Genomic DNA, 16,722 nt, shown 5'->3' with positions numbered 1-16,722 from the left:
GTTATATTACTAGATGTAAAGAAGAAAACTAGATACTGTAAAATAATATATCTCCTCATATGTTTCCGCTTATTATCTCCAGTAATTGTATTATTACACAGGATTTTTATGATGTTACATCGGCTCATCTTCTTCTCATTCAGGTCCCTACAATATCGGATCCTCTCAGTGAAGATCTTCTATATAAGAGAATTTTCTTGATTTACCCATCAAAGATGGATATGGACAGAGACAAGATGGCGGAGAGGATATTACACCTCATCCTAGAGATCCTCTTCCGTCTTACTGGAGAGGTGAGAGATTCTGATGCCGTCACATTACATCATTCTTATCTATGGGAATAACAGATGGACAGAACTGGAGAGGTGAGGACTCTGGAAATGTCTGGAGTGAGATTTATTAACCCCTTAACAACATTTGACGTACTAATGCGCATCTGTGCCCTGGGACTTAAGAGCCAGACCCGTATTAGTACGTCATGGCGATCGTGCGAGCACACAGGCTGTGCGGGCGCGATCGCCGCCGGGTGTCAACTGATTATCACAGCTGACACCCGGTACTATGTGCAGGGAGCGGTCACGCACCACTCCCAGCACATTAACCCCCGCGATGCTGCGATCGAAGTCGATCGCAGCATTGCGGTGGCAAGGGGAGGTGATCGCAGATACCTCCTCTTCCTGCTTCCAGCGCTGTCTGCCGTGGCTTCCAGGATGTTGCCATGACGACCCGATGTCGTCATGACAACATACAAGTCACCAGACAGCAGGAAGATTTTTTGGACATGCGCAGTGCATCTCCAAACAATCTTCTCCCTGTCCAGCGCTGACAGCCTGCATGGCACAGGGATGGTGCTGCATTCCTGTGCCATGCAGGCGATCAGAGAAAAAAAAGTGAAAGTCCCATAGTGGGACAAAGTAATAAAGTGTAAAAACTATCAGAAAGTGAAAAAAAAAAAATTGCAAAAATATAAAAAATAAAAATAAAAAAAATAATCCACCAAAAATAAAAATATAATGTACCCATCAATAAATATTATTATAAAAAAAAAACAATAAAAGTACACATATTTGGTATCGCCGCGTCCGGAACAACCTGACCTATAAAACTGTCCCACTGGTTAACCCCTTCAGTGAACATGGTAAAAAAAAAAAAAAACCGAAGCAAAAAACAATGCTTTATCACCATACCGCCAAACAAAAAATGGAATAACACGCGATCAAAAAGACAAATATAAATAAAAATGGTACTGCTGAAAACATCATCTCGTCACGCAAAAAACAAGCTGCCATACAGCTCCATCAGCCAAAAAATAAAAAAGTTATAGCTCTCAGAATAAAGCTATGCTAAAAAATAATTTTTTCTATAAAATTGCTTTTATTATGTAAAAGTGCAAAACATAGAAAAACGATATAAATGTGGTAACGCTGTAAACTTACTGACCCAAAGAATAAAGCTGCCTTATCAATTTTACCACACGCGGAACAGAATAAAAAAAAACAAAAAAAACAATTCCTGAATTGTTGGTTTTTGTTTATTCTGCCTCCCAAAAATCGGAATAGAAAGCGATCAAAAAATGTCACGTGCCTGAAAATGGCACCAATAACAACGTCAACTCATCCCGCAAAAAACGAGCCGTCACATGACTGTCTGCCAAAATCTGGAAAAATTATAGCTCTCAAAATATGGCGATGCAAAAACTAGATTTTACGAAAAATGCGTCTTCTAGTGTGTGACATCTGTCAGTCATAAAACCCCCATATGATTCTGGTATTGCTGTAATCACACCGACCCGAAGAATAAAGTCGTCTAATCACTTATACCGCACGAGGAACGGCGTAAAAAATAAACTCTCGGGTTAAGGTAGGGTTAGGGCTGGGTTTGGGGTTAGGGTTGTGATAGGGTTGGGATTTTTTTCAAAAGTAAGAAAAAAAGATGACGATATGGTAACTAGTGTTGAGAGCAAGTGCTCGGTACTTGAGTTTGCATCGGGTGCTCTGGTATGCATTGAGTATCGTGGGTATTTGAGCGACATGCTCGAGTCTCCGCCCCATATGCTTCGCGGCCAAAAAAACTTTGCGGGGATTGACTGCCATGCACGCGCGATCCCCGCATGTTTTTTTTTGGGTGTCTAATAACCGTGAAACATGCGGAGCAGGGACTCGAGCATGTCACTCGAGCACACGCTGTACATGGTGCATACCTGAGTACCCGATGCAAACTCAAGTAGCGAGCATTTGCGCTCAAGACTAATGACAACTTATTCAATATCATGACCTAATGTTATCAAATTCTGTGTCGTACCTCTGGGTTCAAAATGTTCACTATACACCTTAATAAAATCCTTGAGGGGTATAGTTTCTAAAATGGGGTCACTTGTGGGGGAGCTCCACTGTTTAGGCACATCAGGGGCTCTCCAAACGCGACATGGTGTCCGCTAACAAATTGAATGGAAAATCGGCTCAAATTGTTAGCGGACACCATGTTGCATTTGGAGAGCCCCTGCGTGCCTAAACATTGGAGCTCCCCCACAAGTGACCCCATTTTGGAAACTTGACCCCCCAAGGCACCTATCTAGATGCATTGTGAGCACTTGGAACCCCCAGGTGCTTCACAAATTGATTCGTAAAAATGAAAAAGTGAAAAAAAAACACTTTTTCATTTTTATGAATCAATTTGTGAAGCACCTGGGGGTTCCAAGTGCTCACTTTGCATCTAGATAGGTGCCTTGGGGGGTCTAGTTTCCAAAATGGGGTCACTTGTAGGGGAGCTCCAATGTTTGGGCACACAGGGGCTCTCCAAACGCAACATGGTGTCCGCTAACAATTTGAGCCGACAATTTGTTAGCGGATACCATGTTGCATTTGAAGAGTCCCTGTGTGCCCAAACATTGGAGCTCCCCCACAAGTGACCCCATTTTGGAAACTAGACCCCCCAAGGCACCTATCTAGATGCATAGTGAGCACTTGGAACCCCCAGGTGCTTCACAAATTGATTCATAAAAATGAAAAAGTGTTTTTTTCACTTTTTAATTTTTACGAATCAATTTGTGAAGCACCTGGGGGTTCCAAGTGCTCACTATGCATCTAGATAGGTGCCTTGGGGGGTCTAGTTTCCAAAATGGGGTCACTTGTGGGGGACCTCCAATGTTTGGGCACACAGGGGCTCTCCAAACACAACATGGCGTCAGCTAATTATTCAAGCAAATTTTACAATCAAAAAGTCAAATGGCGCTCCTTCCCTTCCGAGCCCTGCCGTGCGCCCAAACAGTGTTTTTTCCCCACATATGGGGTATCTGCGTGCCCAGGGGAAATTGCACAACAAATTTTGGGGTCCATTTTTTCTTGTTACCCCTGTGAAAATAAAAAAAATTGGGTCTAAAGTAACATTTTTGTGAAAAAAGTTAAATGTTCATTTTTTTCTTCCACATTCCAAAAATTCCTGTGAAGCACCTGAAGGGTTAATAAAGTTCTTGAATGTGGTTTTGAGCACCTTGAGGGGTGCAGTTTTTAGGACGATGTCACTTTGGGGTATTTTCTGTCATAAAGACCTCTCAAAGTGACTTCAAATGTGTTGTGGTCCCTAAAAAAATGGTTTTGTAAATTTTGTTGGAAAAATGAGAAATCGCTGGTCAACTTTTAACCCTTATAGCTCCCTAACAAAAAAAAAATTTGGTTCCAAAATTGTGCTTATGTAAAGTAGACATGTGGAAAATGTCATTTATTAACTCTTTTATGTGACATATCTCTCTGATTTAAGGGCATAAAAATTCAAATTTAGAAAATTGGAAAATTTTCAACATTTTCGCCAAATTTCCGTTTTTTTCACAAATAAAAGCAAGTGATATCGAAGAAATTTTACCACAATCGTGAAGTACAATATGTCACGAAAAAACAATCTCAGAATCAGGGGGATCCGTTGAAGCGTTCCAGAGTAATTACCTCATAAAGTGACAGTGGTCAGAATTGTAAAAATTGGCCTGGTCATTAACGTGCAAACCACCCTCGGGGGTTAAGGGGTTAGTGTCTCTCTCCATAACCAGGATTACACAGTAGTGAAGAAGACCTCTAGAGAGCGCTGTGAGGACCCTGTGTCTGAGGGATGAGCCCAATCAGGGGGCCTCCACCTCATCCTCTGATATATGAAGACATCAATGACCAGAAGATCCTAGAACTCACCTACAAGATGATTGAGCTGCTGACTGGAGAGGTGACACTGCTGGGAATGCTGTGACTTTGTACAGTAATGCTATGAAAGGATCGGGGGGATGACTGTATCATTGTATGTGTCAGGTTCCTATAAGATGTCAGGATGTCGCTGTCTATTTCTCCATGGAGGAGTGGGAGTATTTAGAAGAACACAAAGATCTGTACAAGGACGTCATGATGGAGGTTCCCCAGCCCCTCACATCACCAGGTAATAGACAGGACTAAATACACACGGCCTATAATTATCTGTATGTAAAGAATGAATTCAGTCCCTGTATGTGTTTCCTCCAGATCTATCCAGTAAAAGGACAACACCAGAGAGATGTCCCCGTCCTCTTCTTCCACATGACTGTAAACAAGAAGATCCCAATGTTCCTCAGGATCATCAGGTAGATGGAGAGAAGGTGTCATGAGATCTCCCCTATGATGTGTAGACGGCTGTGAAGGTCTTGTGTTCCATCTTGTTTTATCCACCAGTATTATATGTTTTATACTTGTGTAATGAGAACAGTGGAGATGACAGGATTTGAGCTGATCATAGATGTGACTTCTCCATCAGTCTGTGACTTTTACAATATTTGTTTCAGGGTGAATATCTGACCCATATTAATACTACAGAGACATATGTGAGGGGTGATGAGCGGTGTAAAGAGGAGTTTCCTACATATGACTACCCAGGTGAGTAGTAACCACTAAATGTAGAGAAGTTACCAATTAATCTCAGTCACCGGCTGTGGCTGCTTTATCGGTAGTGTAGTCCGGCCGTATCACAATCATGCGATCACCATTTTACTTCTAGACCACAACATTCTCCTCCATCCAAAACTGTTTAAATGACTTTGGGCATTGAAAGCCCTTTTCTATAGAACTTACAACCGAAAGGATCCACCTACCCTTTGAGATTAGGAGATGCTGACTCTTACCTGCCCAGATCTTTAAACTACAAAGCCAAATGACAGCGTACATAGAATTTGCTGACAAGTTAGAAAATCACATGAAGAATAATATTATGATGGGCCTGTAAGAGAAAGCGAAGGGTAATGATGCTGTTGGCTTCCTAGAACCCTGATATCTTATTGGATGAATCTACCTTCTCTCCCTTCTGTGCTGCTGAATGTGCTCATATGGTCCCTACAAGACCAGGTCCAGTCTTTCTGGCCAAACTTCACTTTTATGATCGACAACATTAAATGTGCAGTGAGGGCCGAGTGTGAATTTCTGTACAATAACAACAGAGTTTCCCTTTATCCTGACTTTTAAATTTCTTTTAAAACTGACTAACTTCAAGGAGGATTATAATAAACTACATAAAAAAGCATTACCCCTGTGCCATGATATATCTCTGTGATGCTGAGTCACTTTTCATGGCCAAGCCTTGAGACAGGATAGTCAAGGAGTCCTGTAACATCCCTGGTGGCATGCTTACATGGTTTACCACCTCTCACCATGCAAGACCGCAATCTTACCTATCAGTCCAGGCTGCACACTTTGCTCCAGTGCCTTCTGTTTGCATGTCTCTTGTCTGATTGCTTAGGGCGGCGGCACTTTTGCTTTCTGATTCTTATAGTTGCAGTGTGTGCACTCCTAATGCGTCCCCAACCTATTGCTGTGAGTGACTGGATACTTAAACCCCCTCCACCCAGTAGGAGGTGCCTGAGCAACACTTTCATTCAGTGTGTTCTGTGCAACTGAGTTGCCAGGTCTTGTCCTGTATCTTGCCTGTTTCTGCCACCCTGGGGCCTGTATACCCAGGCCTGTTACCTGTGACTTCTAGTCAGTTTCCGCCATCCTGGGGGCTGAGTTCCCAGGCTCGTTCCTGTATCTTGTTCCTGGTTCAGATCCTGTCTGAACAGTGTCCTAGCCCTTTACCTATTTGTCTCTATGTCTGTACCTTCCGTTTTCCTGCAGTGTCTGAACCTGCACCTAACTCCAACTCGTCTCTGTACTTCTGTTTGTGAGTTTTGTGTCCACTCGCTACTTCATTGGAAGTACCTTGTGTGTATCTGGTTCTGCTCGTTCTGTTTCCCTGTCTCCGTATCTACTCCTGTGTTCCAGCTATCTTCTTGTGTTTTCCAGTCTGTTCCATGTGAACAGAATCCTGTCCTGTCTACCGCATCTGCGGGTTTTGCTCTGCTCTGCTTGTCTACCGCATCTTTGGGTTTTGCTCTGCTCTGCTTGTCCATCGCACCTGCGGTTTTGCTCTGCTCTGCTTGTCCACCGCACCTGCGGCTTTGCTCTGCTCTGCTTGTCCACTGCACCTGCGGTTTTGCTCTGCTCTGCTTGTCTACCGCACCTGCGGGTTTTGCTCTGCTCTGCTTGTCTACCGCATCTGCGGGCTTTGCTCTGCTCTGCTTGTCTACCGCACCTGCGGGTTTTGCTCTGCTCTGCTTGTCTACCGCACCTGCGGGTTTTACTCTGCTCTGCTTGTCTACCGCATCTGCGGCTCTGTTCCTGTATCATAGTCTGTACTGGTTCCTATTTTGCCTGCGTTCCTACCTGCCAGTACCCACCTGTCTGCATATCAGCTGTGCCTGCCAGTACCCACCTGTCTGCATATCAGCTGTGCCTGCTAGTACCCACCTGTCTGTATGCCAGCCTAACCTGCCTGTTCCTGCATTCCCCGGTGTGGGTCAACAGCTTTGACCGGGGTCTGACCTGGAGTAGCACCTGGTCCCTCTGCTCGGTTCCTCCCTGGTTTACAGAGTCGCCGTGCGACCTTGGTCGAACTGGGTTGATACTTAGTCACGCCCCTCCAGGCACTCCTCGGTTCATGATCCAGTGGGATCACTAATCACGCTCACGCCAGTCAGCCCGGGCATGAGCGTAACAAGTCCGAAGTCAAAAGCCAGGAGGGTACATCATAAACAAAAGAAAGAAATAAGTAGACAGGTAACGTTCCGTTCATCAGAATACCAGGAGGATAGCGAATCAGAGCATAAGGGGTTAAACATACGGATCGTCAGAACAAGGTCAGGCAACTGAAGATCAATTCACAGAATATAAGGCACAGAGACAAACCTCACACAAGCTGAATGTACATCTGGCAGAAACAGCCCAGTTAAGTAGCCTGGCAATCACCTGGGATAATGAACACTTCGAGATAGCCAGTTCCTTTTAGTCTCAGATTGGACGGCTGAGCTGTCAATCAACACACTGACAGCTCAGCACAACCCTGCACCAGACTGGATGACCGAGTTGTCAGTAACTGCATCCCAGACACACTGAGTGGTAGAACCATGACAGTACCCCCTCTTCTAACGGAGGCCACCGGACCCCCAAGCTTCCCAGGAAATTTTAGATGAAAGGTCCTGACTAACCAATCTGCCTTCACATCTCATGCTATGACCCACGTTCTCTCCTCTGGTCCGTATTCCTTCCAATGGATGAGGTATTGGAGGGAATTTCGGACCCTATGAGAATCCATAACCCACTGAAACTCATACTCCAAGCCACCGTCGACTGAAACCAGAGGAGGCGGGGAAGAGGGAGACAATGCCGAAGTGACAAACTCCTTTAATAGGGATTTATGAAAGACTTTAGTGATGCGAAGAGATGGAGGAAGCTTTAATCTGAATGCCACTGGATTGACCACCTCTAGGATCTCATATTGACCAATAAAATTTGGACCCAACTTTGTCGACAGCACTTTAAGTTTAATGTTCCTATGACAACCAAACCTTATCCCCGATCTTAAAAACAGGACTCACTGAACGTCTTCTATTGGCCTTCTGTTTTTTGGCGAATCTGAGCAGTCCCAATATTCTTTTGAACATCCTTTCAGACATTCCCAAATCTTAGTATTGTGACCTCCACCCCAAGACATTCAGAAATAATCCTAGAAAATTCACCAAAATACTGATGAAAACCATAATTACAGAACAATGGTGAGGTTCCAGTAGACTGATTCACTCAGCTGTTAAATGGAAACTCAGCAAGTGTAAAAACGAGGACCTCCTGCTGAGCCGCCACAAAGCATCTTAAAACTTATTCCAAAGATTGATTTGTCCTGTCAGTCTGACCATTGGTTTGAGGGTGGTAAACAGATGAAAATGATAAGTCAATCCTGAGTTTACTACAAAAAGCTCTCCATAATTTAGAGACAAATTGTACTCCCCTATCAGACACAATGTTAAGAGTGATCCCATGTAACCTTACAATATGAGAAAAACAACCTGGAGAGTGTTTCAGCATTAGGTAATCCTGACAAAGGAACAAAATTAGCTTGCTTACTGAATTGGTCAACTACCGCTCTGATAGCAGTTTTCCCACGAGACAGAGGAAAATCCGTGATGAAATCCATGGACAGATGAGTCCACTGGCTTTCTGGAATTGTCAATGGATTCAATTCCCCAGCCGGCCGGCTATGACTGACTTTATCATGGGCGCAAATTTCACAAACAGATGCAAAAATCTTTGATATTATTATGCATGCACGGCCACCAAAAAATCTAGCAATTGCTTTCTGTGCAGCAATAACCCCAGGATGACCACTCAAGATGGAATCCTGAAATTTTTGTAACACACGCAATCTTGGGTACACAGGCACAAATAATTTAGATCCTGGAGTAGCGAAAGGAGCCAACGACTGGACTTTATGGATCTCCTCCTCCAATTTCAAGGTTACCATAGAATCCACAATACCGTGAGGAATAATGAAGGATGCAGGTTCTGGAGGAGAAACTGAATCGAGACTACAAGATAATGTGTCAGCTTTCACATTCTTAGACCTTGGCCAGACATAATGTGACGCTGAGTCACCTTTCATGGCCAAGTCGTGAAGCAGGATAGTGAGGGAGTCTGAAGTCAGAAGCCAGGAGGATACATCCTAAACAGAAGGAAGAGACAATGGCGTGGTCAGGTAACGTTCCATTGGTCAGAATACCAGGAGTATAGCGGATCAGAGCACAACTAGGTCCAAGGTCAGGCAACAGAGGATAAATTCACAGAACACAAGGGGCAGAGACAAACCTCACCCAAGCTGAATGTACGTCTGGCAGAGGTCTAGGAGAAACAGCCCAGTTAAGTATACTGGCAATCACCTGGGATAATGAACGCTTCGAGATAGCCAGTGCCTCCCAGTCTCAGATTGGACGGCCGAGCTGTCAATCAAAGTAGTGACAGCTTCAGCACGCCCCTTTACCAGATTTAATGCTTGAGTTGGCAGCAACTGCATCCCAGTCACACTGAGGGGTGGAACTGTGACAATCTCTAAGCCTTCACTGACTTGCCTCTTATTTTACATAATGCATTTAGTAGTGCAGGGTTAGGTAAAATAGGAGGCAGGTCAGTGAGCTGTCATAAGAGCATACAGATGAATATGTAAGCAGAGCACCAGATAGCGTACCCCCCACAGGCCGCCCCGGAGCAAATGTATATCATTATCTCCAAACTGAAAGTAAAGATAACACAGCAACCACAGGACGGATTTCATCAACCAAGGTATCATATTAATCAGTGTAATGGTGCCCACCAGACAGTGTATGTAGTTTACTGAGCACAATCCCGATATGTATGAGATATAGATTTTCAGCGTCATAACGAAGGGTGGATGTAATGCCTTAACTCACATAGGTGGGGCACTAGAATCCCTCCAATTGAATAACGGTCTGATAGATGGTGTGAACCAGGTCATATTTGATCTTTATGTACAGGTAAAATTATGATAAAAAATATGACATCAATATCTAGTGCCTGTGATCTTCAGAGGTGAAGATATCTTAAGTTGTTGCTCTCCTAAAATCCATAAAGGCTGAGAACATCTCACAAACAGCCACACATGAGTTCATAAAGGAGAAGTGTGTGGGTGTAACTTAGGAGCTAATAAAAAGCAAATCCTGGGTCTGGATCATTGTCAGCACCTAGGAAGACATACAGTAGTTCGCTGTGGAAGTTCTGTCCAATTCCAAATCGAAATGCTTCCCTTCTCTAAACCCTGAGCCAGTTCTGTGACCAAGTTTAGCAAGTTTCTTGTGTTTATACCTTTTATGTATTTGTATATATTCTGCTGTTTTGTTCCCATTTTGTGTTATCTTGTATATTTTTTAAACACTGCCTATATTTTGGATTAAATATATAGTTTAATAGTTCTATTCCTTTTGCCGTGTAAATCTCACCCAAAGCCATATGCTACCTGTAATGGGTGTCCAGTTGGCCTGTATAATTGATTGGTGCTGTTAGTTTCCTAATAACCGGCCTAGTAGTGGAAGCAGCCGCAGTCTCGTCCATCAATCATTGATCAATTGTGTATTGTCCTTACGATTTGGAGGCAGCGGAGTTGCGCTCCCTTGACAAAGTGATAACAGTGGGTGGATCTGCGTGACCCCTCTGGCTATGTATCTTTGACACCGTGCCTAATGACAGAATCAGACTTCGCAGGAGCAGATCCCGGAGGAGATGGGACACACCATTTACAGAAGCCCTAATTTGACAAAATGGCAGAAAACCAGAGCAGGAGAAATCCCCATAAAGTGACTCCATTTTGGAAATTATAACCCTCAGTGAATTAATCTATAGAAGTAGTGAGTATTTTGACTCCACAGGCACTTTCCGGAAATTAGCACGCAGTGGATGTTGGAGAGTAAAAATTGCACATTTGCCATTTTACTGGTTCCTAGATTGTGCACAGGAGACATACACCATAAATTAAGTGGGTTCTTCTCACTATAGTAATGTCAAATACATGGATGCTAAATGTGGTTTGGGCGCACTGCAAGGCTCAGAAGTGAGGGGGAGATCTGACTTTAAGAGAGCGAATATTGCTGGATTCGTTTATGGAAGCCATGTTGCTTTTCAAAAGCATTTGAGCCACTAATAATGTGGAAACCTCTGTTTTTCCATTGACAGATGATGGACCTGAGTGGGGGCATGTTTTTTGCGGGATGAGTAGAAGTTTTTATTGGTGATATTTTCGACTACAGAACATTGTTTGGTGGCTTTTTATTAAATATTTGGGAGGCAGAATGAACAAATAGTTGAACGCCACGCTCCACTGGTTCATCCTATGAGGATTTGCATTAGACTGTGAACTGTCATTAATTTGTGAATAATTCAATTTTTGAACATAACTTTTTATATACAATTTAAGTACAAATGTTCAAAAATATAAAAATTAGGCATATATTACTCAAAAATAATAATGGTTTCTTTTTATTCTTTGCAGATGACTGTACCAGGAGATCAGAGGGACAACTGACATCTTCAATTTTTAAATCAGAAGATCTTGAGACCCCACAGGATACAATTGAAGTGAATGCCATTATTCCAGATATACCATCATACCTTCACAGCAAAGATCTGTCACCTGATCCTTTGAAACAGGTCCTGTCTTCTGGTCCATTACCGACTACTATGGAAAATCCAAGTCGAATTAAAAAACGAACTGCTCCTAGAGCAAAGAAGTCATTTTCACATTCAGAATGTGGAAATAATTTTCCTCTCAAAAAGTGTTTTCTTAAACATAAAAAAAATCACACATCAGAGAGCTGATTTTCTTGTTCCAAGTGCGGGAAATGTTTTAACTACAAATCACAGCTTGTTAGTCACCAGAGACGTCACACAGGGGAGAAGCCATTTTCTTGTTCCGAATGTGAGAAATGTTTTACAAAGAAATCAAGTCTTATCAGACATCAAAGATCTCGCACAGGGGAAAAGCCTTTTTCATGTTCAGAATGTGGGAAATGTTTTGTAGATAAATCAACTCTTGTTAGTCACCAGAGAACTCACACTGGGGAGAAACCATTTTCATGTTCAGAATGTGGAAAATGTTTTGTGAAGAAATCATCTCTTCTTAGTCACCAGCACTGTCACACAGGGGAGAAGCCCTTTTCTTGTTTAGAATGTGGGAAATGTTTTAGACAGAAATGTAATCTTGTTATACACCAACTAACTCACACAGGAGAGAAACCTTTTTCATGTTCAGAATGTGGAAAATGTTTTAACCGGAAAGCTAATCTTGATAGCCACCAGAGAATCCACAGAGGGGAGAAACCTTTTTCATGTTCAGAATGTGGGAAATATTTTAACTGGAAATCAGATGTTATTATACATCAAAGAACCCACACAGGGGAGAAGCCTTTTTCATGTTTAGAATGTAGGAAATGTTTTAAACGGAAAGTGCTTCTTGATAGCCACCAGAGACCCCACACAGGGGAGAAGCCTTTTTCATGTTCAGAATGTGGGAAATGTTTTAGCCGGAAATCGCTTCTTGATAGCCACCAGAGAACTCACAAAGGGGAGAAGCCATTTTCATGTTCAGAATGTGGGAAATGTTTTAACCGGAAAGTGCATCTTGATAGCCACCAGAGAACCCACACAGGGGAGAAGCCTTTTTCATGTTCAGAATGTGGGAAATGTTTTAACCAGAAAGCGCATCTTGATAGCCACCAGAGAACACACACAGGGGAGAAGCCTTTTTCGTGTTCAGAATGTGGGAAATGTTTTAACCGGAAAGCACATCTTGATAGACACCAGAGAACCCACACAGGGTAGAAGCCTTTTTCATATTTTAAATGTAGGAAATGTTTTAAACGGAAGGTGCTTCTTGATAGCCACCAGAGACCCCACACATGGGTGAATCCTTTTTCATGTTCAGAATGTGGGAAATGCTTTAACCGGAAAGCGCATCTTGATAAACACCAGAGAACCCACAGAGGCTAAAAGCCTTTTTTATGTTCAGAATGTGGGGAATGTTTTGTGAAGAAATCATCTCTTCTTAGTCACCAGAGCAGTCACACAGGGGAGAAGCCTTTTTCATGTTCTTAATGTGGGAAATGTTTTACACTGAAATCAACTGTTAAAGGGAACCAGCCACCAGAAAAAATGCTATTAACCTGCAGAAATGGGATTAATTTGCAGGTTAATAGCTTTATTAATAGTGTTGAGCCACCCCCGTAGTGTTCGAGTTCGGTTCGGTTCGTCGAACACCCGTATGTTCGCCGAACTGTTTGTCGAACTGTTAGTCGAACACCTTCAAACACCGTTAAAACCAATGGCAGGCAAACAAAAACACATAGAAACACATAGAAAACACCTTCAAAGGTGTCCAAAAGCTGACAAACTGCTCAGAAGACACAACTAACACATGGAAAAGTGACAAGTACATATAGTCATGCGAAAAGAAAAGAGGTGGAGGAGTAAAAGGAGGGGGAGACACAGATATAGGCATGTCATGCCCTTCTAAAACCAAAAAAGTGCGAAGCCGACACGGCCAGTCCGTTCCTGCCCGTGCGACCTCCGTGTCGCAGGGTTTGTGCCAGAGCTGCGGTGGACCCTGACGGCCAGCCCCCCTCTCCCAATACTGGTGCCTGTCCCCTGGTGGGTCCAGCGAGCCCCCCTGCGGTGGAGGCTGGTCTAATCTTTTTAATTTAAATTGTCTCTCTAATTTGAATGAGTACTCTTTAAATCCTTTTACAAGGATCTATTGAAGGGCAAGTCTCATGCCAGCAGCCGCGGTAATTCCAGCTCCAGTAGCGTCCACTAAAGCTGCTGCAGTTAAAAAGCTTTTATAAGGATCGAGCTTGGCGGTCCACCGCAAGGCTCCTACCCCCAGTCCCAGCCCCTATGCCTTGGGGTGCCTCCCCGATGCTCTTCACTGAGTGTCCCGGGGGCCAGAACCAATTCCTTTGAAAAAATTAAGTGTCCAAACTACAGGTGGTGTAGCGTGCTTAACAGCTGGGATAATCCGCTGACTAGCAGACACTGCTACTAGGCACAAAGTATTTCCTGGGCTAGATGCAGTTAAAAATTTGTAATTAGATACTCTCGTTGGATGCTGAGAAAGCATTCCATAGAGTCTCCTGGCACACCATATATTATTCTCTTAAAAAGCTTGGGGTAGGGGTCTAGGGGACCCTTTTATAGCCAAAATCACGGCCCTGTATCGCAATACGTCACCTAGGCTGAAGATAAATGGAACATTTTCATCACCTTTCATAATCACCAATGGGACAAGGCAGGGATGTCTTCTGTCCCCTCTCTTATACATCCTGGTGACGGAGCACCTGCTGTCATCAATTCGCCATAACCCCAATATTAGGTGGATTGAGGTGGGAGGCACCGAGTACAAGTGCTCTGCATTTGCTGATGATGTCCTAGTATATATAACTCAATCACATATATCCATCCCTGCTGTTATGGCTGAAATAGATCACTTTGTTACATGGTCAAATTTTAAAATCAATGCAGCGAAGTCTGAGGCCCTCGATGTCTCCCTCCCCAAATCCATACAGGATTCCATCCAGTCCAACTTTCCCTTTGCCTGGCCCTCACAGGGTATCAAATACTTAGGAATTCGTATTCATAGAGACCTCTCCCGTCTATGTTATCTTAATTTTGGGCCCTTTATTGAACAACTCAATACAGACCACGGTTGGCAAGTTAGAACTGTAAGATTCACTACGTGAACCACTGGTGTTTTGTGGAAAAGCACATGTACACTGTGTTCCAAATTATTATGCAAAAAGTGTTTAGGAGTGATAAGGTAAGAATTTTTTTGTTTGTCAGTTAAACTCATTGATGGTGATGTGTGTCAGGGCTCTTTATATCACTGTAAGCAATTGCAGACACCTGTGCTAATTAGTTTGGCAGGTGTGTCCAATAAAAGGCAAGACTACTTAAGAAGGCTGTCTCACATTATTAAGCAGCCTACATTTTCTGCCAAAATGGGAAAGAAAAAGGATGTGTCGGCTGCTGAGAAGCAACAAATTGTGGAGTGTTTAGGTCAAGGCATGACTACAATCAACATTGCCAAGACACTTCATCCTGATGATCGCACAATCAAGAAGTATGTAGCTGATTCACAGTACACACGTGTGCGTGCTGATAAGGGAAAATTGAGGACTCTTTCCTACAGGCAATTACGTCAGGTTAAAAAAGTAGCGGCAAAAAAGCCTTGTCATAGCAGCAGACAAGTTTTTGAAGCTGCTGGTGCCTCCAACGTCCCCCGAACAACAAGATGCAGGGTCCTTCAGAGGTTTGCAGCTGTGCGTAAGCCATCCTGTCGACCTCCTCTATCCACTGTACACAAGCAGAAACGGCTCCAGTGGGCCAAACAATACATGAAGACTGACTTCAAAACTGTTTTGTTCACCGATGAGTGCAACGCTCGATGGTTCAGATGGATGGAGTGGAGGATGGCTGGTTGATGGACACCCCACGCAAACACGGCTACGGCGCCAACAAGGAGGAGGTGGAGTAATGTTTTGGGCTGGAATCATGGGGAGAGAGATTGTCGGCCCCTTTAGGATCCCTGAAGGGGTAAAGATGAACTCCCTAATGTATGTGGAGTTTCTCAAATAGCACTTCCTGCCATAGTTCAAGAAGAAGAACCGTGTATTCCGCAGCAAGATCATTTTCATGCATGATAATGCACCGTCTCATGCTGCACATAACACATCTGCATCTCTGGCTGATATGGGCATAAAAGGGGACAAATTTATGGTGTGACCCCATGCTCTCCTGACCACAACCCCATTGAGAACCTCTGGAGCATCATCAAAAGGAGTGTCTATGATGGCGGGAGGCAGTTCACATCTAAGCAACAGCTCTGGGAGAGTATTCTGTCCTCATGCAAAACAATTGAAGCAGAAACCATCCAAAACCTGACAAATTCAATGGACGAGAGAGTTCAGAAGCTCCTTTCGAACAAGGGGTCCTATGTGCAAATGTAACATCACCTAGAATAAAGTTTTGAGTTGAAAACTGTTTGATTTCAGTTTCCAATAACCTGCTAATGCTTATAATTTCAAAAATGACCATTTTTTTGTTCTTTATTAAAATGAAAAGGTTGATCGAAGAGTGTGGGGGATCTTAGAGTGTGGCAACCCAGTAGTCAGGATTATTTCGAATTCTGTCAATCTGAGGGTCATGTTGCAGGTAGTGCAGCAAGAAGGCACTCATGTGTCTTGCGCATCTAGGAGCCGCAAAATTATTTTCCGGGCTAGATGCAGCTAAAAATTATTATTAATTTGAAAACTGGTGGAGCTTAGTATAGATGGCCTAATAGAATCAGTACTGCAAACTGCTACAAAGCCCAAATTATTTTCCAGCCAAGATACAGATAAACATGATTAGTAATTTTAAATCTGGTGGAGTTTAGTATAGATGGCCTAATAGAATCAGTACTGCACATTGCTACAAGGCCCAAATTATTTTCCAGCCAAGATACAGATAAACATGATTAGTAATTTTAAATCTGGTGGAGTTTAGCATAGATGGCCTAATAGAATCAGTACTGCACACTGCTACAAGGCCCAAATTATTTTCCAGCCAAGATACAGATAAACATGATTAGTAATTTGAAAGCTTAAAACGGTTGGTGAGGTGATTTTAACAAATCATCAAGCTTTTACTCTCCCCAGGATGACACAGGGGTAGAAATGTCATTTCGGATCCATGATTTGTTCATCTTTATGAACGTGAGTCTGTCTACATTATCAGTAAAGAGCCGCGTGCGCTTATCTGTCAGCACACCACCAGCAGCGCTGAACACACGTTCAGACAGAACGCTGGCTGCGGGGCA

At 43.3% G+C, this 16,722-nt stretch overlaps 1 pseudogene; it reads left to right on the top strand.

Annotated features, from left to right (window-relative positions):
* The window catches only part of LOC141194355 (uncharacterized), a 30,400-nt pseudogene extending 17,695 nt beyond the window's left edge, over window positions 1–12,705 (top strand).
* Window positions 12,706–16,722: the final 4,017 nt, after the last annotated feature.

This window comes from Phyllobates terribilis, unplaced genomic scaffold (genome assembly GCF_046119375.1).
Source record: "Phyllobates terribilis strain yellow unplaced genomic scaffold, ASM4611937v1 Scaffold_69__1_contigs__length_7402412, whole genome shotgun sequence".
Lineage (NCBI taxonomy): Eukaryota > Metazoa > Chordata > Amphibia > Anura > Dendrobatidae > Phyllobates > Phyllobates terribilis.
This window is presented reverse-complemented; position numbering and strand designations above follow the sequence as displayed.